At 36.5% G+C, this 23,562-nt stretch overlaps 1 long non-coding RNA gene and 1 pseudogene across 1 annotated transcript; both read right to left on the reverse strand.

Annotated features, from left to right (window-relative positions):
• Window positions 1-1,657: 1,657 nt before the first annotated feature.
• Window positions 1,658-3,663, reverse strand: LOC139113713 (nucleoside diphosphate kinase homolog 7-like; annotated as a pseudogene).
• A 1,868-nt stretch (window positions 3,664-5,531) lies between these two features.
• Window positions 5,532-6,498, reverse strand: LOC139105790 (uncharacterized). The gene is made up of 3 exons (XR_011546241.1): window positions 6,422-6,498; window positions 5,725-5,920; window positions 5,532-5,572 (listed from the first exon to the last, which is right to left on the reverse strand). It is a non-coding gene; the product is annotated as an uncharacterized lncRNA (long non-coding RNA).
• Between the last annotated feature and the right edge of the window lie 17,064 nt (window positions 6,499-23,562).

Consider the following 23,562-nt stretch of genomic DNA (forward strand, 5'->3'; position numbering starts at 1 on the left):
TGTATCTATAAAGTGTTTTGTTAAAATTACACTATACTTAATTATATATAATTAATAAGGAGCCATTTAAAATATTAAGCGACTTTCTGATAAAAAAACAAAGAATACCTGCGCAACAATCGATCAACTTCTGTCTTGTTTTAAGTCTTGAAGTGAAGATTTGAGAAGAACCGCTTCAGGAAATGAGGAAAAATACATGCAAAATAAGAAAAAACGAGCAGCCGCAGTCGAAAACGAAAAAAAGTTTGAAAATCGTGTAGAGTAACTGATCTGTGAAAAATACCGATGGATCCGTGCGCCGCGATGTCATGCGTAATACTGACATCTACCCAGAGGTATAAGCCGCTGAAAGGAAAGAGCATATTCCAATACACCGATCCGATATACGTTGCGACGAATCGTCTCGCAAGGATGTGGCCAGCCAAAGAATGCATTTTTTTTTTTTTCAGCCTGGCTCAACATTCGCGTTTACTTGTAAAAAAACAATGACATCTGTACGAATAAAGTGTAAAATATTAAGTATACTTTAAAGAAAAATTGAACGCTCTTGGGAAATGTGAGCAACTAAACGCAAAGTGTCCATGGACGGTATTGGATATGTGTTCTTGTAGACGTTTCGTAAATGAAGATATTAATTTTAATTTTTAAATATTCTTAGAATAAAATATGATTTTTATTTGTTGATATATAAATCTTTAAATATTTCAAGAATTAATCAAGTTATGTAACAGTAAGTCGTGCTTGTTATACGCGTTATCAAATTCTTGGCACATTTTCGCATGGATTTTGCCGTTTGCGTGGATTTTAGCGTCAATTTGTCCTCATTTTGTGGCCGACAAGTTTACAAGACGAAACAAGACGTTTAACGAGGACGTAGATCACAAGGTTTTAATATAAAACGTCGAATTAAATTTGCTGCCAATTTGCGAACGTATTGCTACCTTTAATTTAAGATTGCCCCTCTCTTCTTCCTCGTGGAAATTCCCACTTTAATATTATCTAATAAATAATTTATCTTTAAGTATTATATTTCCATATCATTTTTTAATATATATTTTTTCACTTCTTCGCATTTTTACATCGCGTAATGTTCTTTGATGCGCAATTTTTCAATGTCATAACTTGATTAAACAGTATCTGAAAATTTGCTCCCTTTCTCTTTTCTTTCTGTCCGGCTTAGTGCAACGGAAACGAAGTTATCCGCTGCTTTACACCGCTAGCGGACTACAGATTAAATCCTTGACACGCATCATTGTGCCGTTATTAAGCCACGGTAGATTCTGCGTTTTCTTCGAGATAGAGCTACAGCAATCGGCAGTGGATTCCGGCGACGAAGTTTGTTGGTGAATGGTCAAACACGTTGACCAAAACTGATTTTAATCATACAAACAATTTGCAGCGTTGTGAATCGGCGGATAATTAATCGTTTCGTTGTATAATGTTGTAAAATTTCTCGTAAATATAAAGCTCGTGAAATAAATCTTTAAATTTAATACGTTTATTAATTAAGATACTGAACTCTCTTTCAATAAAAAATTTATTTACTTTATTCATTGAACATATATAAACGTTAATTTTTATCCAAAAGGTGATTGTTGAACTATGTGAAAACATATTTTAATTAATATTATGTAATAAAAAAATCCCATTTTATTTTTTTTTTATTAATAAATAGAAATATTTTAAAACTTTAAATTTATTAAACATTTAACCTAGTTATTTACTTTTTATACGATATAAATTTAATCGTTCAACGTCCATCGAGTATTTTGAAAAAATATTCCACCTGTAAAGATGTAACACCAATTAATTATAGGAGAAGCAGATCGATATAACTAAGGTTTTAATTACCTCCAGTATGCCGTCTTCCGTCAAATCAGAACAATGCACAGCATTTTGCACTTTCGTTTTCCCATACTTTGCTCTAAGCGTATTTGGTCTGACTTGTCGCGCAATTTCCTGTATCAAATGAGCATGTCAGTAACGCGAGACAAAGCAATTAAAATTGTTCACACTTACCGGATCCATTGGGCCACATAAATCTCGGAAATTAGCAACAATATTAAGGTTCTCGTCTTTGTGGGTTACCCATAACAATGCATGGGCCAGATTGTAATTCTGTTACCATTGCCTGCAGCAGCAAGTATTTATAAAAACTTATTTTTAGCTCGAAATAATTATTTACAAATAATATATATACAAAAACAAATGGGACTTACAGCATTCAGCAAGAACACCTTTATATATTTCCAAAAATTCTTCGCAATTAATTGGATTAATATAAAATTGCTGCACAGCGGTAATCGCAAACCCTGCCTTCTGAATGTCGTTGATAATAGCGCCTGAAATAAATATGAAATTACCGGAAAGAAATATGTAATATAAAGTTTAGAGGCCACTCTTCAGTAATTATTATTTTACTAAGTATACGTTAGAACTTTAAATATAATTTGTATTAATTTACCAACAAGTTTTTCTTGTACAGCATGTGGCTTGACGATACAACAGGTGCAGTTTTGCAGAGTTGCGGTGTTTCTTAAATTTTTACTTTACTTTCGAGTCACGAAAGAAATATTGTGATTCCTGAAAACATGAATAGGATTATTATGACATAAATGCCCTTTGATTAACTACTATTAAAATATGTACTTTTATTGCTGTTTCAGGTCTTTCGATCCATAAACAGCATGAATCTCATCTTTTTCATAGAGAGTTCTTAATGAAGATGCTGTTGTTAAACATGCTTTTTTAATGTCTTCTGAGCCTGCCAGTTCTTGCCATCTCACTATACCATTTCCACCTAGTAATTCTAAAGCAACGACAGGGCCAGATATAAGATAATTTATAACAAACCTAGAAATAAACTTTTATAGCTACAATATTAAAAATTTAATTAAAAAAAAAAAAAAATAATGTTTAAAGTTAAAAAAATTAACTTACTCCTTGTCAATAACATCTTTTGCAAACCACACTTCAATATTATTTACAGTTAGCATTGTCATTTTATATTTGTACAAATCATAATTTGTAATATCTTTCAATATTTCACCCATGTAGTCAACCCCTGGTTTCAAAAGCAAAAACTCTGAACAATAAAATAACATTAATTAATTAAAAATTTTAATATCAAAGATTATAAATATATGAATATAAATATAATTGTAATATAAAGTAATTTGTTTACTTTTGTAATCATTTTAATTTGGTTTTGCGTAAGCATCTGCATAACCTGTAATTTTAATGCATCTTGAAAATATTGTTATTACACCACCAACATAAAAGTCTTTAGCCATAATGCCTTCACATGTTGTTCTTCTCAAAAAAGTTTTCTTTGTTTTTAAGTCAAACTGAAACATAGTACATATAATTTTAATCATACATAATATGTATATGAAAATATTTTAAAGATATTTGCTCATTTAAATTAAAGCTACATCCATATAATTTCAACTCTAAAACTTTGAATTTTTCATTAAAAAAAAATGTTAAGGCCTTGAATTGTGTGACTTTGAATTAACTTGTTAGTGCTAGTTTAACTTGAACATACCAATTGACAGTATTATCAAATGGATAATAATACACATAAAACTTCTTCAGCATACAAGCAATCTTGTCATACCACTCAGCTTCAAATGCATATCTATTACTGCAATCTGTAGACATCTTCTTTCTTGTTCTATATTTTATCAATAACTAATTTGTGAAAAACGTCAAAATCTATCACGTAGAAATTGTCGATTTTCGGATCTTCCAACATTTCCTCAAGAAAATATCACAATCTAAAAGTTGAGACGTCACGGCAGTATTAATTCCGATACCTAATAAATCGAGAGAGATTAGAAAGATCCATGTATTTGCGACGGAAGCCAGGAGTGTTTGGTAAGCGAGTTATCAAAACTACCAAAATCGATGATGACATATATATCAGCATCGATTTTGGTAGTTCCGGAAATATCCGTCTACCAAATGCTCCCGGCGCTAACGTCGCCGCAAATACATCGAAAAAGGTTAGAAAGATCGATGTATTCGCGACGATAGCGCCGGGAGCGTTTGGCAGGCGGACTTTGAAACTACCAAAATCGATGGTGACATATATATATCAGCATCGATTTTGGTAGTTCCAGAAATATCCGTCTACCAAATGCTCCCGGCGCTACCATCGCCGAAATACATCGATCTTTCTAACCTGTATCGATGTATTTTAAAATTAAAATAATTATTTAAATAAAACGTGGGCACTCTACTAGCTTTAATAAAATCGAATTAGAATAAAAAATTAACTTAAAACATTCAAAATCATAAACTTTATAAGATTTTTAATTTATAAACATACATGTCACTTTTTATAAGTTAATTATTAATATTTTCCGTAGACTTACAAGCTTCAAACTTTGTGGAACGAAAGTAGAATGAAGATACTGTAATGGAATGCCAACAAGACTCTTGAGAAAGCAGCAGAAATTCCCCTCACCAAGTACAGATCACAGTAAAAATTCTGCGGCCTTCCAGATACTCCATCCAAGATAACTGAAATATATATTTTTGAGTTAAAAAAACTTATTGAAATGTAATGTGAGCACTCTACTACACATAAATAAACCAAATTTAAATCAGAAATCTATCATAAAAACCTGAAAATAATTTATTTAACAATATTTGAATATTTAACTTACAACACATACCTGTATCTTTTTATAAGTTTTATAACAAATAATTCCCGACGATGTACAGGCTTGGTACTGTTTGTGGAGAAAGAAGAGGTTTCAATTTATATAAACAATCCAACGGGACGGCCGAGAAAGCAGCAGAACTTTCTTGACAATAGAAGCACAGAAAACTTTTCTGACTCTCCAACTCTCCAGTCACCAGCAAACTGAAATATAAATTCATTTACAGTTAAAACAAATATTAAATTGTAATTAAAACACTCTAATACATTAAATGAAACAGAATTAAAGTTAGAAATTGAACTTGAATGCCTGAAAATAATTAATTTAAGAGTCACTCTACTTTTAACCTATAACACGTACCTGTCACTTTTCAAACTCTTAATAAAATAGTTCCTGTCGTTGCACAGGCTTGGCACTTTCTGAACAGCAAGAAACAGCTTCAAATTTAATAAAAAATCCAACACGATGGCCGAGGAAGCAGCAGAACTTTCTTGACAATGTGTAGAAGCACAGAAAAACTTTTCTGACCCTCCCAACTCTCCAGTCACCAGCAAACTGAAATATAAATTCATTCACAGTTAAAACAAATATTAAATTGTAATTAAAACACTCTAATACATTAAATAAAACAGAATTAAAGTTAGAAATTGAACTTGAATGCCTGAAAATAATTAATTTAAGAGTCACTCTACTTTTAACCTATAACACGTACCTGTCACTTTTCAAACTCTTAATAAAATAGTTCTCGTGTTGCACAGGCTTGGCACTTTCTGGGCAGCAAGAAGGAGCCTCAAATTTAATAAAAATCCAACAAGATGGCCGAGGAAGCAGCAGAACTTTCTTGACAATGTAGAAGCACAGAAAACTTTTCTGACCCTCCCAACTCTCCAGTCACCAGCAAACTGAAATATAAATTATTCACAGTTAAAATATTAAATTGTAATTAAAACACTCAAATACATTAAATAAAACAGAATTAAAGTTAGAAATTGAACTTGAATGCCTGAAAATAATTAATTTAAGAGTCACTCTACTTTTAACTTATAACACGTACCTGTCACTTTTCAAACTCTTAATAAAAATAGTTCACGTCGTTGCACAGGCTTGGCACTTTCTGGGCAGCAAGAAGGAGCCTCAAATTTAATAAAAAATCCAACAGGATGGCCGAAGAAGCAGCAGAACTTTCTTGACAATGTGTAGAAGCACAGGAAAACTTTTCTGACCCACGCAACTCTCCAGTCACCAGCAAACTGAAATATAAATTCATTCACAGTTAAAACAAATATTAAATTGTAATTAAAACACTCTAATACATTAAATAAAACAGAATTAAAGTTAGAAATTGAACTTGAGTGCCTGAAATAATTAATTTAAGAGTCACTCATTTTTTAACCTATAACACGTACCTGTCACTTTTCAAACTCTTAATAAAAATAGTTCACGTCATGCACAGGCTTGGCACTTTCTGGGCAGCAAGAAGGAGCCTCAAATTTAATAAAATCCAACAAAATGGCCGACGAAGCAGCAGAACTTTCTTGACAATGTGTGTTACAGAAAACTTTTCTGACCCACGCACTCTCCAGTCACCAGCAAACTGAAATATAAATTCATTCACAGTTAAAACAAATATTAAATTGTAATTAAAACACTCAAATACATTAAATAAAACAGAATTAAAGTTAGAAATTGAACTTGAATGCCTGAAAATAATTAATTTAAGAGTCACTCTACTTTTAACCTATAACACGTACCTGTCACTTTTCAAACTCTTAATAAAAATAGTTCTCGTCGTTGCACAGGCTTGGCACTTTCTGGGCAGCAAGAAGGAATTTAATAAAATCCAACAGGATGGCCGAGGAAGCAGCAGAACTTTCGACAATGTGTAGAAGCACAGGAAAACTTCTGACCCACGCACCTCCAGTCACCAACAAACTGAAATATAAATTCATTCACAGTTAAAACAAATATTAAATTGTAATTAAAACACTCTAATACATTAAATAAAACAGAATTAAAGTTAGAAATTGAACTTGAGTGCCTAAAAAAAATTTTTTTAGATGTAACTTTACTAATTTAACATACCTGTCACTTTTAAAACACTTATAAAAATAGTTCCGTCCATGTAGAGCCTTGAAACTTTTGGGCAGCAAAGAGAGGTTCAAATTTGATAAAAAAATCCAACGGGGCACTCGAGGAAAACGCAGAACTATTTTCACGCTGTAGAAGTGCAGTGAAACACTGTGACCCCGAGAACACCACTCACCAAGAATCTGAATATAAAATTTTTCACAGTTAAGAGAATAATTTAATTGTATTTAAACATTCTAGTACACTTAAATAAACCGAATTTTAATCTGAATAACTAAGAAGCTCCAAAAAATTTATTTATGAATATCTCAACTTTTAACCTAAAACACATACCTGTCACTTTTAAAACACTTATAAAAAAAATAGTTCCCGTCCATAGCCTTGGAACTTTTTGGGCAGCAATAGGGAGGTTCAAATTTAATAAAAATCCGACGGGGCACTCGAGGAATACGCAGAACTATTTTCACAAGCTGTAGAAGTGCAGTGAAACTTCTGTGACCCTCGCAGAACACCACTCACCAAGAATCTGGAATATAAAATTTTTTACAGTTAAGAGAATAATTTAATTGTATTTAAAACATTCTAGTACACTTAAATAAACCGAATTTTAATCTGAAATTTAACTAAGAAGCTCCAAAAAAATTTATTTATGAATATCTCAACTTTTAACCTAAAACACATACCTGTCACTTTTAAAACACTTATAAAAAATAGTTCCCGTCCATGTAGAGCCTTGAAACTTTTTGGGCAGCAAAAGAGAGGTTCAAATTTGATAAAAATCCAACGGGGCACCTCGAGGAAAACGCAGAACTATTTTCACAAGCTGTAGAAGTGCAGTGAAACATCTGTGACCCTCGCAGAACACCACTCACCAAGAATCTGGAATATAAAATTTTTCACAGTTAAGAGAATAATTTAATTGTATTTAAAACATTCTAGTACACTTAAATAAACCGAATTTATGTCAGAAATTTGACTAAGAAACTCCAAAAAAATTTATTTATGAATATTCAACTTTTAACCTAAACACATACCTGTCACTTAAAACACTTATAAAAATAGTTCCCGTCCATGTAGAGCCTTGAAACTTTTGGGCAGCAAAAGAGAGGTTCAAATTTGATAAAATCCAACGGGGCACTCGAGGAAAACGCAGAACTATTCACAAGCTGTAGAAGTGCAGTGAAACATCTGTGACCCGCAGAACACCACTCACCAAGAATCTGGAATATAAAATTTTTCACAGTTAAGAGAATAATTTAATTGTATTTAAAACATTCTAGTACACTTAAATAAACCGAATTTTAATCTGAAATTTAACTAAGAAGCTCCAAAAAAATTTATTTATGAATATCTCAACTTTTAACCTAAAACACATACCTGTCACTTTTAAAACACTTATAAAAAAAAGTTCCCGTCCATGTAGAGCCTTGGAACTTTTTGGGCAGCAAAAGGGAGGTTCAAAATTAATAAAAAATCCGACGGGGCACTCGAGGATAACGCAGAACTATTTTCACAAACTGTAGAAGTGCAGTGAAACATCTGTGACCCTCGCAGAACACCACTCACCAAGAATCTGGAATATAAAATTTTTCACAGTTAAGAGAATAATTTAATTGTATTTAAAACATTCTAGTACACTTAAATAAACCGAATTTATGTCAGAAATTTAACTAAGAAACTCCAAAAAAATTTATTTATGAATATCTCAACTTTTAACCTAAAACACATACCTGTCACTTTTAAAACACTTATAAAAAATAGTTCCCGTCCATGTAGAGCCTTGAAACTTTTTGGGCAGCAAAAGAGAGGTTCAAATTTGATAAAAATCCAACGGGCACTCGAGGAATACGCAGAACTATTTTCACAACTTGTTCAAGTGCAGTGAAACTTCTGTGACCCTCGCAGAACACCAATCACCAAAATCTGAAATAAAAATTTTTACAGTTAACAGAATAATTCAATTGTATTTAGAACACTCTACTACACTTAAATAAACCGAATTTAAGTCAGAAATTTAACTAAGAGGCTCCAAAAAAATTTATTTATGAATAACTTAACTTTTAATTTAAAACACATACCTGTCACTTTTAAAACACTTATAAAAAATAGTTTCCGTCCATGTAGAGCCTTGGAACTTTTTGGCAGCAAAGAGAAGTTCAAATTTGATAAAAATCCAACGGGCACTCGAGGAATACGCAGAACTATTTCAACTTGTTCAAGTGCAGTGAAACTTCTGTGACCCTCGCAGAACACCAATCACCAAAAATCTGAAATAAAAAATTCTTTACAGTTAACAGAATAATCTGTATTTAGAACACTCTACTACACTTAAATAAACCGAATTTAGTCTGAAATTTAACTTAGATGCCTGAACTCACTCTGCAAAGTGTTAGTGCTATCTGGAGTACTATAAGTCGAGGATTTTTCTTGCACCAGGAATGGTCAGAGGGACTTCTGCAGCTTCCCGGGTCTCCGGACGGTTTCCTTGGTTAGTTTCCGTCGCGAACCTTTCGTCCCCAAAGCGCCAAACCTGTAAATAAAGCAGAAGTATTTTAAAATTAAAACTAAAAATCTCATAAGTGACACTTTGAGGTTAAAGTTATATTTTGACAATTTTATCAATTTTTAATTAATTGAGGCTCTCGAGCAATCTAAAATCGGTCCCTCACGATAGAGGAGGGTACTCTAATTAAATTTTAACGCATGACATACCTGAATTCACTCTGCAAAGTGTTAGTGCTATCTGGAGTACTGGGTAAGTCGAGGAATTTTCTCTTGCACCAGGAATGGTCAGAGAGACTTCTGCGGCTTCCCGGGTCTCCGACGGTTTCCTTGATTAGTTTCCGTCGCGAACCTTTCGTCCCCAAAGCGCCAAACCTGTAAATAAAGCAGAAGTATTTTTAAATTAAAACTAAAAATCTCATAAGTGACACATTGAGGTTAAAGTTATATTTTGACAATTTTATCAATTTTTAATTAATTGAGGCTCGAGCAATCTAAAATCGGTCCTCACGATAGAGGAGGGTACTCTAATAAAATTTAACGCATGACATACCTGAATTCACTCTGCAAAGTGTTAGTGCTATCTGGAGTACTGGGTAAGTCGAGGATTTTTCTTTTGCACCAGGAATGGTCAGAGAGACTTCTGCGGCTTCCTCGAGTCTCCGGACGGTTTCCTTGGTTAGTTTCCGTCGCGAACCTTTCGTCCCCAAAGCGCCAAACCTGTAAATAAAGCAGAAGTATTTTTAAATTAAACTAAATATCTCATAAGTGACACATTGAGGTTAAAGTTATATTTTGACAATTTTCTCACTTTTTAATTAATTGAGGCTCTCGAGCAATCTAAAATCGGTCCCTCACGATAGAGGAGGGTACTCTAATTAAATTCTAACGCATGACATACCTGAATTCACTCTGCAAAGTGTTAGTGCTATCTGAGTACTGGGTAAGTCGAGGATTTTTCTTGCACCAGGAATGGTCAGAGGGACTTCTGCGGCTTCCCGGGTCTCCGGACGGTTTCTTTGGTTAGTCGCGAACCTTTCGTCCCCAAAGCGCCAAACCTGTAAATAAAGCAGAAGTATTTTTAAATTAAAACTAAAAATCTCATAAGTGACACATTGAGGTTAAAGTTATATTTTGACTATTTTCTCACTTTTAATTAATTGAGGCTCTCGAGCAATTTAAAATCGGTCCCTCACGATAAGGAGGGTACTCTAATTAAATTCTAACGCATGACATACCTGAATTCACTCTGCAAAGTGTTAGTGCTATCTGGGTACTGGGTAAGTCGAGAATTTTCTTGCACCAGGAATGGTCAGAGAGACTTCTGCGGTTTCCCGAGTCTCCGGACGGTTTCTTTGGTTAGTTTCCGTCGCGAACCTTTCGTCCCCAAAGCGCCAAACCTGTAAATAAAGCAGAAGTATTTTTAAATTAAAACTAAAAATCTCATAAGTGACACATTGAGGTTAAAGTTATATTTTGACTATTTTCTCACTTTTTAATTAATTGAGGCTCTCGAGCAATCTAAAATCGGTCCCTCACGATAGAGGAGGGTACTCTAATTAAATTCTAACGCATGACATACCTGAATTCACTCTGCAAAGTGTTAGTGCTATCTGGTGTACTGGGTAAGTCGAGGAATTTTCTCTTGCACCAGGAATGGTCAGAGAGACTTCTGCGGCTTCCCCGAGTCTCCGGACGGTTTCCTTGGTTAGTTTCCGTCGCGAACCTTTCGTCCCCAAAGCGCCAAACCTGTAAATAAAGCAGAAGTATTTTTAAATTAAAACTTAAAATCTCATAAGTGACACTTTGAGGTTAAAGTTATATTTTGACTATTTTCTCACTTTTTAATTAATTGAGGCTCTCGAGCAATCTAAAATCGGTCCCTCACGATAGAAAAGGGTACTCTAATTAAATTCTAACGCATGACATACCTGAATTCACTCTGCAAAGTGTCAGTGCTATCTAGGGGTAAGTCAGGATTTTTCTTGCACCAGGAATTGTCAGAGAGACTTCTGCGGCTTCCCGAACTCCGGATGGTCTCGTTGGTTAGCTGCCGTCACGTATCCTTTGCGTATAAAGTTTAAAGCCTGTAAAACAAATAGAAATATTTGTTTTTCTGACTTTAAACTTTAATCAATAACACATACCTGTCACTTTTAAAACTTTTATAAAAATTAGTTTCCGTTGATGCACAGTCTTGGCACTTTGTGGGAATAAAAAAGACGGTTTAAATTAGTTAAAAATCCAACCGACACTCGAGGAAACAGTTGATCTCCCACAAACGAATAAAATAAGCATAAAATATTTTGCGTAAAATATTCACCAATGGAAACACAGCATTAATACTGGCATTCATGAAACGATTTGATTAATAAAATATTGTAAAAATACTTAACAAATAGCATTAAATTGTTGTAAATTAACGTGCAAAATACGATTCAGTATAAAAATTTATAAATAACGCCAAAAACACGTTCAAAATGTCACTTTATTATTTTCAACCAATAGGAACACAGCATTAGTACTGACATTCATGAAACGATTCGATTAATAAAATATTGTAAAAATAATTAATAAATAGCATTAATTGTTGTAAACTAACTTGCAAAATACGATTTAGTAAAAAAATTTATAAATAACGCCAAAAACACGTGCAAAATGTCACTTGATTATTTTCAACCAATAGGAACACAGCATTAGTACTGACATTCATGAAACGACTCGATTAATAAAATATTGTAAAAATAATTAATAAATAGCATTAATTGTTGTAAACTAACTTGCAAAATACGATTTAGTAAAAAAATTTATAAATAACGCCAAAAACACGTGCAAAATGTCACTTGATTATTTTCAACCAATAGGAACACAGCATTAGTACTGACATTCATGAAACGACTCGATTAATAAAATATTGTAAAAATAATTAATAAATAGCATTAATTGTTGTAAACTAACTTGCAAAATACGATTTAGTATAAAAATTTATAAACGCCAAAACACGTGCAAAATGTCACTCAATTAATTTCAACCAATAGGAACACAGCATTAGTACTGACATTCATGAAACGACTTGATTAATAAAATATTGTAAAAATAATTAATAAATAGCATTAATTGTTGTAAACTAACTTGCAAAATACGATTTAGTATAAAAATTTATAAATAACGCCAAAAACACGTGCAAAATGTCACTTGATTATTTTCAACCAATAGGAACACAGCATTAGTACTGACATTCATGAAACGACTCGATTAATAAAATATTGTAAAAATAATTAATAAATAGCATTAATTGTTGTAAACTAACTTGCAAAATACGATTTAGTATAAAAATTTATAAATAACGCCAAAAACACGTGCAAAATGTCACTCAATAAATTTCAACCAATAGGAACACAGCATTAGTACTGACATTCATGAAACGACATAGGGAAAAAATGGTAGGTGTTGGGGGAAGTTTCCGCGGTCATTCTACCGACGACTTTTGACCGAGCAACAAGGTGACGTAAACCTTGCTTGAAGTGACAGTTAGATTTTTGTGTCGGGATCCAAGGTTAATAGGAAGTGTCGTGGACTATCTTGCGAGTGTCTACCGCGGTAGGAATGTTTTATATCGCGGCCCGTTTTATACCGATGCTTCGTGCAGAAATCTAAAATTTATCGAAAAAAGTGGTCGCGCGTTTTGAATAACGGTAGAGATAAAAAGCGGGATAGTGAATACCCTCGGTGGGGTAACACAAGGGGGTAAAGAATATCCCGCGCGATAGTAGGGAAACATTGAAGGTTGGGGGAAGTTTCCGCGGTCATTCTACCGACGACTTTTGACCGCGCAACAAGGTGACGTGGACCTCGCTTGAAGTGACAGTTAGATTCTTGTGTCGGGATTCAATAGGAAGTGTCGTGGACTATCCCGCGAGTGTCTACCGCGGTAGGAATATTTTATATCGCGGCGCGTTTTATACCGGTGCTTCGTGCAAGTTTTGTGTCGTTCGTTACACCGACCGAAGGATTAAAGTGACAGTTAGACCGCGCTTACGTCTCAGGGTCGTGTTTAAAGATTTAACGGAAGTGTCGTGAATATCCCGCGAGTGATCTAGTGCGCGGAGAACGTTATTTTATTATAAAACAAGGATGCTTTTTCGTGATCGGAATATTGTTTCGCGCTTTCGGAATATAGTAATTCGCGTTTCAATTTATTTTTTAATTGATCGTCGTACAGCCGGAGTACGCGTTATCTCTCGCGGAGTGTCGATTTTCTGTCTGGTAAGACGTGCTAATAGTACAGTGACCGGCATGATGACTTGACTTATTGTGGCGACGGCTGGAACAGCGTGAGCTAGGGTGGAGGTGTTAGTCTTACCGCGGATCGTGTGCGTGAACCTTGAGTACCGAGAGAGCGAGAACGAGGAAGAAGGAAGGCATCTTAATTTGTTCGTTCACGACCGTGTGGTGAGAGAACGCATGATGATCGCTAAGAAATCATTATAGGCGCCTCTAATGATTTCTTAGCGATCATTCGTGCGTTCTCTCTCACATGTACGGTCGCGAACAGAACAGAGCATGAAGATGCCTCCTCCAACTTTTCCTCGTTTTCTCGTTTCTCGGTACTTCAGGACTCACGTACGCGATCCGCGGCGGCCTGACGCACCACCCAGCTTACGCGCGTTAGTCACCGTTGCCGCATTGAGTCATGCTATTATTGCCGGTCACTACTATTACATGCAATTCGGGAAACGGCATCTTTTGCTTGAGAGATTCGCGTTACGCCGGATTGTGCGATGCGTATTTTAGTAGTTTTAAATTTTTATTTAAACAATTTTTTCTTGTTTTATAATAATTTAAGCTATGAGTCATAGTGTAATAAAGTGCGCGATGAATATGAGTCATAGTGTTATGAAGTGCGCGGTGAATATGAGTCATAGTGTAATAAAGTGCGCGGTGAATATTATGTGAGTGAGTGTGAGTGTACAGTGTCGCGTTTTCGTATAATACGGGGTACCGTGTTTATTATAAAACAAGGTCGCTTTTTCGTGATCGGAATATTGTTTCGCGCTTTCGGGATATAGTAATTCGCGTTTTTAATTTATTTTAATTGATCGTCGTACAGCCCGGAGTATTCGTCGGTCCCTCGCGGAGTGTCGTTTTCTGTTTCGTTAGCCGTGACTGATAGTGCGCTACTGCACGCAATTCAGGAAATTGGCATCTGCTGCTTGAGAGATTCGCGTTACGCCGGATTGTGCGATGCGTATTTTAGTAGTTTTAAAGTCCTATTCGAACAATTTTTCCTTGTTTTATAATAATTTAAACTAGGTATGAGTGATAGTGTAATAAAGTGCGCGGTGAATATGAGTCATAGTGTTATGAAGTGCGCGGTGAATATTATGTGAGTGAGTGTAAATGTGAGTGTACAGTGTCGCGTTTTCGTTTATAATACGGGGTGCCGTGTTTAAGTTATTACAAAACAAGGTCGCTTTTCTCGTAATCGGAATATTGTTTCGCGCTTTCGGGATATAGTAATTCGCGTTTTTAATTTATTTTTTAATGGATCGTCGTACAGCCCGGAGTATTCGTCGGTCCCTCGCGGAGTGTCGTTTTCTGTTTCGTTAGATGACTGATAGTGTGCGCTACTGCACGCAATTCGGGAAATTGGCATCTGCTGCTTGAGAGATTCGCGTTACGCCGGATTGTGCGACGCGTATTTTAGTAGTTTTAAAGTCCTATTCGAACAATTTTTCCTTGTTTTGTAATAATTTAAACGTATGAATGATAGTAATAAAAAGGATAATATGAGTCATAGTGTTAAAGTGCGCGGTGAATATGAGTCATATTATGAAGTGCGCGGTGAATATGAGTCATAGTAATAAAGTGCGGTGAATATTATGTGAGTGTGAGTGTACAGTGTCGCGTTTTCGTTTATAATACGGGTGCCGTGTTTTAATAATAATTTAAACTATGAGTGATAATGTAAACTAACGAGTGATAATTTAAATTATGAGTGATAGCGTTAGTGGTTAATGACAGTATTTCGCGAGAGTTTCCAGTGCGCGAAAAGATGACTCGACGACGACGACGACTTCATCTGAGAGGAGGAGCAGGCCCGGGGGCATCCTGCTACGGCGGAGCAACTTTTAGGTAAGCATTAATTTTTAAATAAAATCTTTATTAAAAGAAAACCTTTACATTTTTATATTAATCTTATTGACTAACTGGCATGTCTACATAATTCTTTTCCTTTTTATGTTACAGTCACCGGCACAACTCACCAACTCCGCCGAAATATATGCAGATTGGCAAGTCGCATGCTTTTTTTTACAATTTCTTTATTTAATAAATTAAATACCTTTAATTAAATACAGCGCGCCTGTGTACATATATTACATGTAATTTTTTGTACTAATATTATATTGCTTTGAAATAAAAGATGTGTAGAATGCATCAAAAATTTTTAACCACACCGGTTGTACTCACAGAAAATATTAAAAGTATATACAACCGACAGTCCGCAGTCTGTTAAAGTGGGACGGAAAATTTTTGATGCATTGTACATTAAAAATTTACAATACAATATACCTTGAAAATGTCGGACTATACACAATTCGGTGACTCAAATTACGTACTACTTAAAATTATTTAAAACTCCGCGATGTTACCGAGAAGCGGATCTGCGAAATCTGCCGGCGACGCCATGAAAAAACACTACTGGGTAAGTCGAGGATTTTCTCTTGCACCAGGAATGGTCAGAGACTTCTGCGGCTTCCCGGGTCTCCGGACGGTTTCCTTGGTTAGTTTCCGTCGCGAACCTTTCGTCCCCAAAGCGCCAAACCTGTAAATAAAGCAGAAGTATTTTTAAATTAAAACTAAAAATCTCATAAGTGACACATTGAGGTTAAAGTTATATTTTGACTATTTTCTCACTTTTTAATTAATTGAGGCTCTCGAGCAATCTAAAATCGGTCCCTCACGATAGAGGAGGGTACTCTAATTAAATTCTAACGCATGACATACCTGAATTCACTCTGCAAAGTGTTAGTGCTATCTGGAGTACTGGGTAAGTCGAGAATTTTTCTTGCACCAGGAATGGTCAGAGAGACTTCTGCGGCTTCCCGGGTCTCCGGACGGTTTCCTTGGTTAGTTTCCGTCGCGAACCTTTCGTCCCCAAAGCGCCAAACCTGTAAATAAAGCAGAAGTATTTTTAAATTAAAACTAAAAATCTCATAAGTGACACTTTGAGGTTAAAGTTATATTTTGACTATTTTCTCACTTTTTAATTAATTGAGGCTCTCGAGCAATCTAAAATCGGTCCCTCACGATAGAGGAGGGTATTCTAATTAAATTCTAACGCATGACATACCTGAATTCACTCTGCAAAGTGTTAGTGCTATCTGGAGTACTGGGTAAGTCGAGGAATTTTCTATTGCACCAGGAATGGTCAGAGAGACTTCTGCGGCTTCCCCGGTCTCCGGACGGTTTCCTTGGTTAGTTTCCGTCGCGAACCTTTCGTCCCCAAAGCGAAACCTGTAAATAAAGCAGAAGTATTTTTAAATTCAAATTAAAAATCTCATAAGTGACACTTTCAGGTTAAAGTTATATTTTGACAATTTTCTCACTTTTTAATTAACTGAGGCTTTCGAGCAATCTAAAATCGGTCCCTCACGATAGAGGAGGGTACTCTAATTAAATTCTAACGCATGACATACCTGAATTCACTCTGCAAAGTGTTAGTGCTATCTGGAGTACTGGGTAAGTCGAGGAATTTTCTCTTGCACCAGGAATGGTCAGAGAGACTTCTGCGGCTTCCCCGAGTCTCCGGACGGTTTCCTTGGTTAGTTTTCGTCGCCAACCTTTCGTCCCCAAAGCGCCAAACCTGTAAATAAAGCAGAAGTATTTTTAAATTAAAACTAAAAATCTCATAAGTGACACATTGAGGTTAAAGTTATATTTTGACAATTTTCTCAATTTTTAATTAATTGAGGCTCTCGAGCAATCTAAAATCGGTCCCTCACGATAGAGGAGGGTACTCTAATTAAATTCTAACGCATGACATACCTGAATTCACTCTGCAAAGTGTTAGTGCTATCTGGAGTACTGGGTAAGTCGAGGATTTTTCTCTTGCACCAGGAATGGTCAGAGGGACTTCTGCGGCTTCCCCGGGTCTCCGGACGGTTTCCTTGGTTAGTTTCCGTCGCGAACCTTTCGTCCCCAAAGCGCCAAACCTGTAAATAAAGCAGAAGTATTTTTAAATTAAAACTAAAAATCTCATAAGTGACACATTGAGGTTAAAGTTATATTTTGACTATTTTCTCACTTTTAATTAATTGAGGCTCTCGAGCAATCTAAAATCCCCTCACGATAGAGGAGGGTACTCTAATTAAATTCTAACGCATGACATACCTGAATTCACTCTGCAAAGTGTTAGTGCTATCTGGAGTACTGGGTAAGTCGAGGAATTTTCTATTGCACCAGGAATGGTCAGAGAGACTTCTGCGGCTTCCCGGGTCTCCGGACGGTTTCCTTGGTTAGTTTCCGTCGCGAACCTTTCGTCCCCAAAGCGCCAAACCTGTAAATAAAGCAGAAGTATTTTTAAATTAAAACTAAAAATCTCATAAGTGACACTTTGAGGTTAAAGTTATATTTTGACAATTTTCTCACTTTTTAATTAACTGAGGCTCTAGAGCAATCTAAAATCGGTCCCTCACGATAGAGGAGGGTACTCTAATTAAATTCTAACGCATGACATACCTGAATTCACTCTGCAAAGTGTTAGTGCTATCTGGAGTACTGGGTAAGTCGAGGAATTTTCTCTTGCACCAGGAATGGTCAGAGACTTCTGCGGCTTCCCCGAGTCTCCGGACGGTTTCCTTGGTTAGTTTTCGTCGCGAACCTTTCGTCCCCAAAGCGCCAAACCTGTAAATAAAGCAGAAGTATTTTTAAATTAAAACTAAAAATCTCATAAGTGACACATTGAGGTTAAAGTTATATTTTGACAATTTTCTCACTTTTTAATTAACTGAGGCTTTCGAGCAATCTAAAATCGGTCCCTCACGATAGAGGAGGGTACTCTAATTAAATTCTAACGCATGACATACCTGAATTCACTCTGCAAAGTGTTAGTGCTATCTGGAGTACTGGGTAAGTCGAGGATTTTTCTCTTGCACCAGGAATGGTCAGAGGGACTTCTGCGGCTTCCCCGGGTCTCCGGACGGTTTCCTTGGTTAGTTTCCGTCGCGAACCTTTCGTCCCCAAAGCGCCAAACCTGTAAATAAAGCAGAAGTATTTTTAAATTAAAACTAAAAATCTCATAAGTGACACATTGAGGTTAAAGTTATATTTTGACAATTTTCTCACTTTTTAATTAATTGAGGCTCTCGAGCAATCTAAAATCGGTCCCTCACGATAGAGGAGGGTACTCTAATTAAATTCTAACGCATGACATACCTGAATTCACTCTGCAAAGTGTTAGTGCTATCTGGAGTACTGGGTAAGTCGAGGAATTTCTTCTTGCACCAGGAATGGTCAGAGAGACTTCTGCGGCTTCCCCGGGTCTCCGGACGGTTTCCTTGGTTAGTTTCCGTCGCGAACCTTTCGTCCCCAAAGCGCCAAACCTGTAAATAAAGCAGAAGTATTTTTAAATTAAAACTAAAAATCTCATAAGTGACACATTGAGGTTAAAGTTATATTTTGACAATTTTCTCACTTTTAATTAACTGAGGCTCTCGAGCAATCTAAAATCGGTCCCTCACGATAGAGGAGGGTACTCTAATTAAATTCTAACGCATGACATACCTGAATTCACTCTGCAAAGTGTTAGTGCTATCTGGAGTACTGGGTAAGTCGAGGAATTTTCTATTGCACCAGGAATGGTCAGAGACTTCTGCGGCTTCCCGGGTCTCCGGACGGTTTCCTTGGTTAGTTTCCGTCGCGAACCTTTCGTCCCCAAAGCGCCAAACCTGTAAATAAAGCAGAAGTATTTTTAAATTAAAACTAAAAATCTCATAAGTGACACATTGAGGTTAAAGTTATATTTTGACTATTTTCTCACTTTTTAATTAATTGAGGCTCTCGAGCAATCTAAAATCGGTCCCTCACGATAGAGGAGGGTATTCTAATTAAATTCTAACGCATGACATACCTGAATTCACTCTGCAAAGTGTTAGTGCTATCTGGAGTACTGGGTAAGTCGAGGAATTTTCTATTGCACCAGGAATGGTCAGAGAGACTTCTGCGGCTTCCCGGTCTCCGGACGGTTTCCTTGGTTAGTTTCCGTCGCGAACCTTTCGTCCCCAAAGCGCCAAACCTGTAAATAAAGCAGAAGTATTTTTAAATTAAAACTAAAAATCTCATAAGTGACACTTTGAGGTTAAAGTTATATTTTGACAATTTTCTCACTTTTTAATTAACTGAGGCTTTCGAGCAATCTAAAATCGGTCCCTCACGATAGAGGAGGGTACTCTAATTAAATTCTAACGCATGACATACCTGAATTCACTCTGCAAAGTGTTAGTGCTATCTGGAGTACTGGGTAAGTCGAGGAATTTTGCACCAGGAATGGTCAGAGAGACTTCTGCGGCTTCCCCGAGTCTCCGGACGGTTTCTTGGTTAGTTGTCGCGAACCTTTCGTCCCCAAAGCGCCAAACCTGTAAATAAAGCAGAAGTATTTTTAAATTAAAACTAAAAATCTCATAAGTGACACATTGAGGTTAAAGTTATATTTTGACATTTTCTCACTTTTTATTAACTGAGGCTTTCGAGCAATCTAAAATCGGTCCCTCACGATAGAGGAGGGTACTCTAATTAAATTCTAACGCATGACATACCTGAATTTACTCTGCAAAGTGTTAGTGCTATCTGGAGTACTGGGTAAGTCGAGGAATTTTCTCTTGCACCAGGAATGGTCAGAGAGACTTCTGCGGCTTCCCTGAACACTTTGGTTAGTTTCCGTCGCGAACCTTTCGTCCCCAGCGCCAAACCTGTAAATAAAGCAGAAGTATTTTTAAATTAAAACTAAAAATCTCATAAGTGACACATTGAGGTTAAAGTTATATTTTGACAATTTTATCAATTTTTAATTAATTGAGGCTCTCGAGCAATCTAAAATCGGTCCCTCACAATGGAGGAGAGTATTTTAATTAAATTCTAATGCATGACATACCTAAATTCACTCTGCAAAGTGTCAGTGCTATCTGGAGTACTGGGTAAGTCGAGGATTTTTCTCTTGCACCAGGAATGGTCAGAGAGACTTCTGCGGCTTCCCGGAACACGGATGGTCTCGTTGGTTAGCTGCCGTCACGTATCTTTTGCCTATAAAGTTTAAAGCCTGTAAAACAAATAGAAATATTTGTTTTTCTGACTTAAACTTTAATCAATAACACATACCTGTCACTTTTAAAACTTTTATAAAAATTAGTTTCCGTTGATGCACAGTTTTGGCACTTTGTGGGAATAAAAAAGACGGTTTAAATTTGTTAAAAATCCAACCGACACTCGAGGAAACAGTTGATCTCCACAAACGAATAAAATAAGCATAAAATATTTTGCGTAAAATATTCACCAATGGAGAAACAGCATTAATACTGGCATTCATGAAACGACTGATTAATAAAATAATGTAAAATACTTAATAAATAGCATTAAATTGTTGTAAATTAACGAGCAAAATACGATTAAGTATAAAAACTTATAAATAACGCCAAAAACAAGTTTAAAATGTCACCGATTTATTTCAACCAATAGGAACACAGCATTAGTACTGACATTCATGAAACGACTCGATTAATAAAATATTGTAAAAATAATTAATAAATAGCATTAAATTGTTGTAAACTAACTTGCAAAATACGATTTAGTATAAAACTTATAAATAACGCAAAAAAGGTGTAAAATGTCATTCGATTAATTTGAACCAATAGGAACACAGTATTAGTACTGACATTCATGAAACGACTCGATTAATAAAATATTGTAAAAATAATTAATAAATAGCATTAAATTGTTGTAAACTAACTTGCAAAATACGATTTAGTATAAAAACTTATAAATAACGCTAAAAACACGTGCAAAATGTCACTCGATTATTTTCAACCAATAGGAACACAGCATTAGTACTGACATTCATGAAACGACTTGATTAATAAAATATTGTAAATATACTTAATAAATAGCATTAAATTGTTTAAATTGACGTAAAATAGCCTAGTTTTTGTCGCGAGATATTTCAAATTTTTCCGAAACTTGATCATTATCTGGTCCAGGCGTCGGGACTCTGATCGAATACTCGTTTAAGCGCTTGAAAGCCCTTCAAAACGAGCTTCGATCAGACTTTACGACGCCTGTGGACCGAGATATTAACGATCAAAGTTTTTCGGAAAATGTGAAATATCTCGCGAACCAGAAGAGCTAGGCTATTGCGCTTTCGACGCGGGCTTTCAAGCCCTTCAAAACGAGCTTGATCAGACCCTACGACGCCTGTGGACCGAGATATTACGATCAAAGTTTTTCGGAAAATGTGAAATATCTCGCGAACCAGAAGAGCTAGGCTATTGCGCTTTTTTTTGTTCGACGCGGGCTTTCAAGCCCTTCAAAACGAGTTCGATCAGACCCTACGACGCCTGTGGACCGAGATATTAACGATCAAAGTTTTTCGGAAAATGTGAAATATCTCGCGAACCAGAAGAGCTAGGCTATTGCGCTTTTTTTGTTCGACGCGGGCTTTCAAGCCCTTCAAAACGAGCTTTCGATCAGACCCCTACGACGCCTGTGGACCGAGATATTAACGATCAAAGTTTTTCGGAAAATGTGAAATATCTCGCGAACCAGAAGAGCTAGGCTATTGCGCTTTTTTTTGTTCGACGCGGGCTTTCAAGCCCTTCAAAACGAGCTTTCGATCAGACCCCTACGACGCCTGTAAACCGAGATATTAACGATCAAAGTTTTTCGGAAAATGTGAAATATCTCGCGAACCAGAAGAGCTAGGCTATTGCGTTTTTTTTGTTCGACGCGGGCTTTCAAGCCCTTCAAAACGAGCTTTCGATCAGACCCCTACGACGCCTGTGGACCGAGATATTAACGATCAAAGTTTTTCGGAAAATGTGAAATATCTCGCGAACCAGAAGAGCTAGGCTATTGCGCTTTTTTTTGTTCGACGCGGGCTTTCAAGCCCTTCAAAACGAGCTCGATCAGACTACGACGCCTGTGGACCGAGATATTAACGATCAAAGTTTTTCGGAAAATGTGAAATATCTCGCGAACCAGAAGAGCTAGGCTATTGCGCTTTTTTTGTTCGACGCGGGCTTTCAAGCCCTTCAAAACGAGCTCGATCAGACCCTACGACGCCTGTGGACCGAGATATTAACGATCAAAGTTTTTCGGAAAATGTGAAATATCTCGCGAACCAGAAGAGCTAGGCTATTGCGCTTTTTTTGTTCGACGCGGGCTTTCAAGCCCTTCAAAACGAGCTCGATCAGACCCTACGACGCCTGTGGACCGAGATATTAACGATCAAAGTTTTTCGGAAAATGTGAAATATCTCGCGAACCAGAAGAGCTAGGCTATTGCGCTTTTTTTGTTCGACGCGGGCTTTCAAGCCCTTCAAAACGAGCTCGATCAGACCCTACGACGCCTGTGGACCGAGATATTAACGATCAAAGTTTTTCGGAAATGTGAAATATCTCGCGAACCAGAAGAGCTAGGCTATTGCGCTTTGTTCGACGCGGGCTTTCAAGCCCTTCAAAACGAGCTTTCGATCAGACCCTACGACGCCTGTGGACCGAGATATTAACGATCAAAGTTTTTCGGAAAATGTGAAATATCTCGCGAACCAGAAGAGCTAGGCTATTGCGCTTTTTTTTGTTCGACGCGGGCTTTCAAGCCCTTCAAAACGAGCTTTCGATCAGACCCCTACGACGCCTGTGGACCGAGATATTAACGATCAAAGTTTTTCGGAAAATGTGAAATATCTCGCGAACCAGAAGAGCTAGGCTATTGCGCTTTTTTTGTTCGACGCGGGCTTTCAAGCCCTTCAAAACGAGCTGATCAGACCCTACGACGCCTGTGGACCGAGATATTAACGATCAAAGTTTTTCGGAAAATGTGAAATATCTCGCGAACCAGAAGAGCTAGGCTATTGCGTTTTTTTTTGTTCGACGCGGGCTTTCAAGCCCTTCAAAACGAGCTTTCGATCAGACCCCTACGACGCCTGTGGACCGAGATATTAACGATCAAAGTTTTTCGAAAAATGTGAAATATCTCGCGAACCAGAAGAGCTAGGCTATTGCGCTTTTTTTTGTTCGACGCGGGCTTTCAA

Source organism: Cardiocondyla obscurior, linkage group LG01 (assembly GCF_019399895.1).
Source record: "Cardiocondyla obscurior isolate alpha-2009 linkage group LG01, Cobs3.1, whole genome shotgun sequence".
Taxonomy (NCBI): domain Eukaryota; kingdom Metazoa; phylum Arthropoda; class Insecta; order Hymenoptera; family Formicidae; genus Cardiocondyla; species Cardiocondyla obscurior.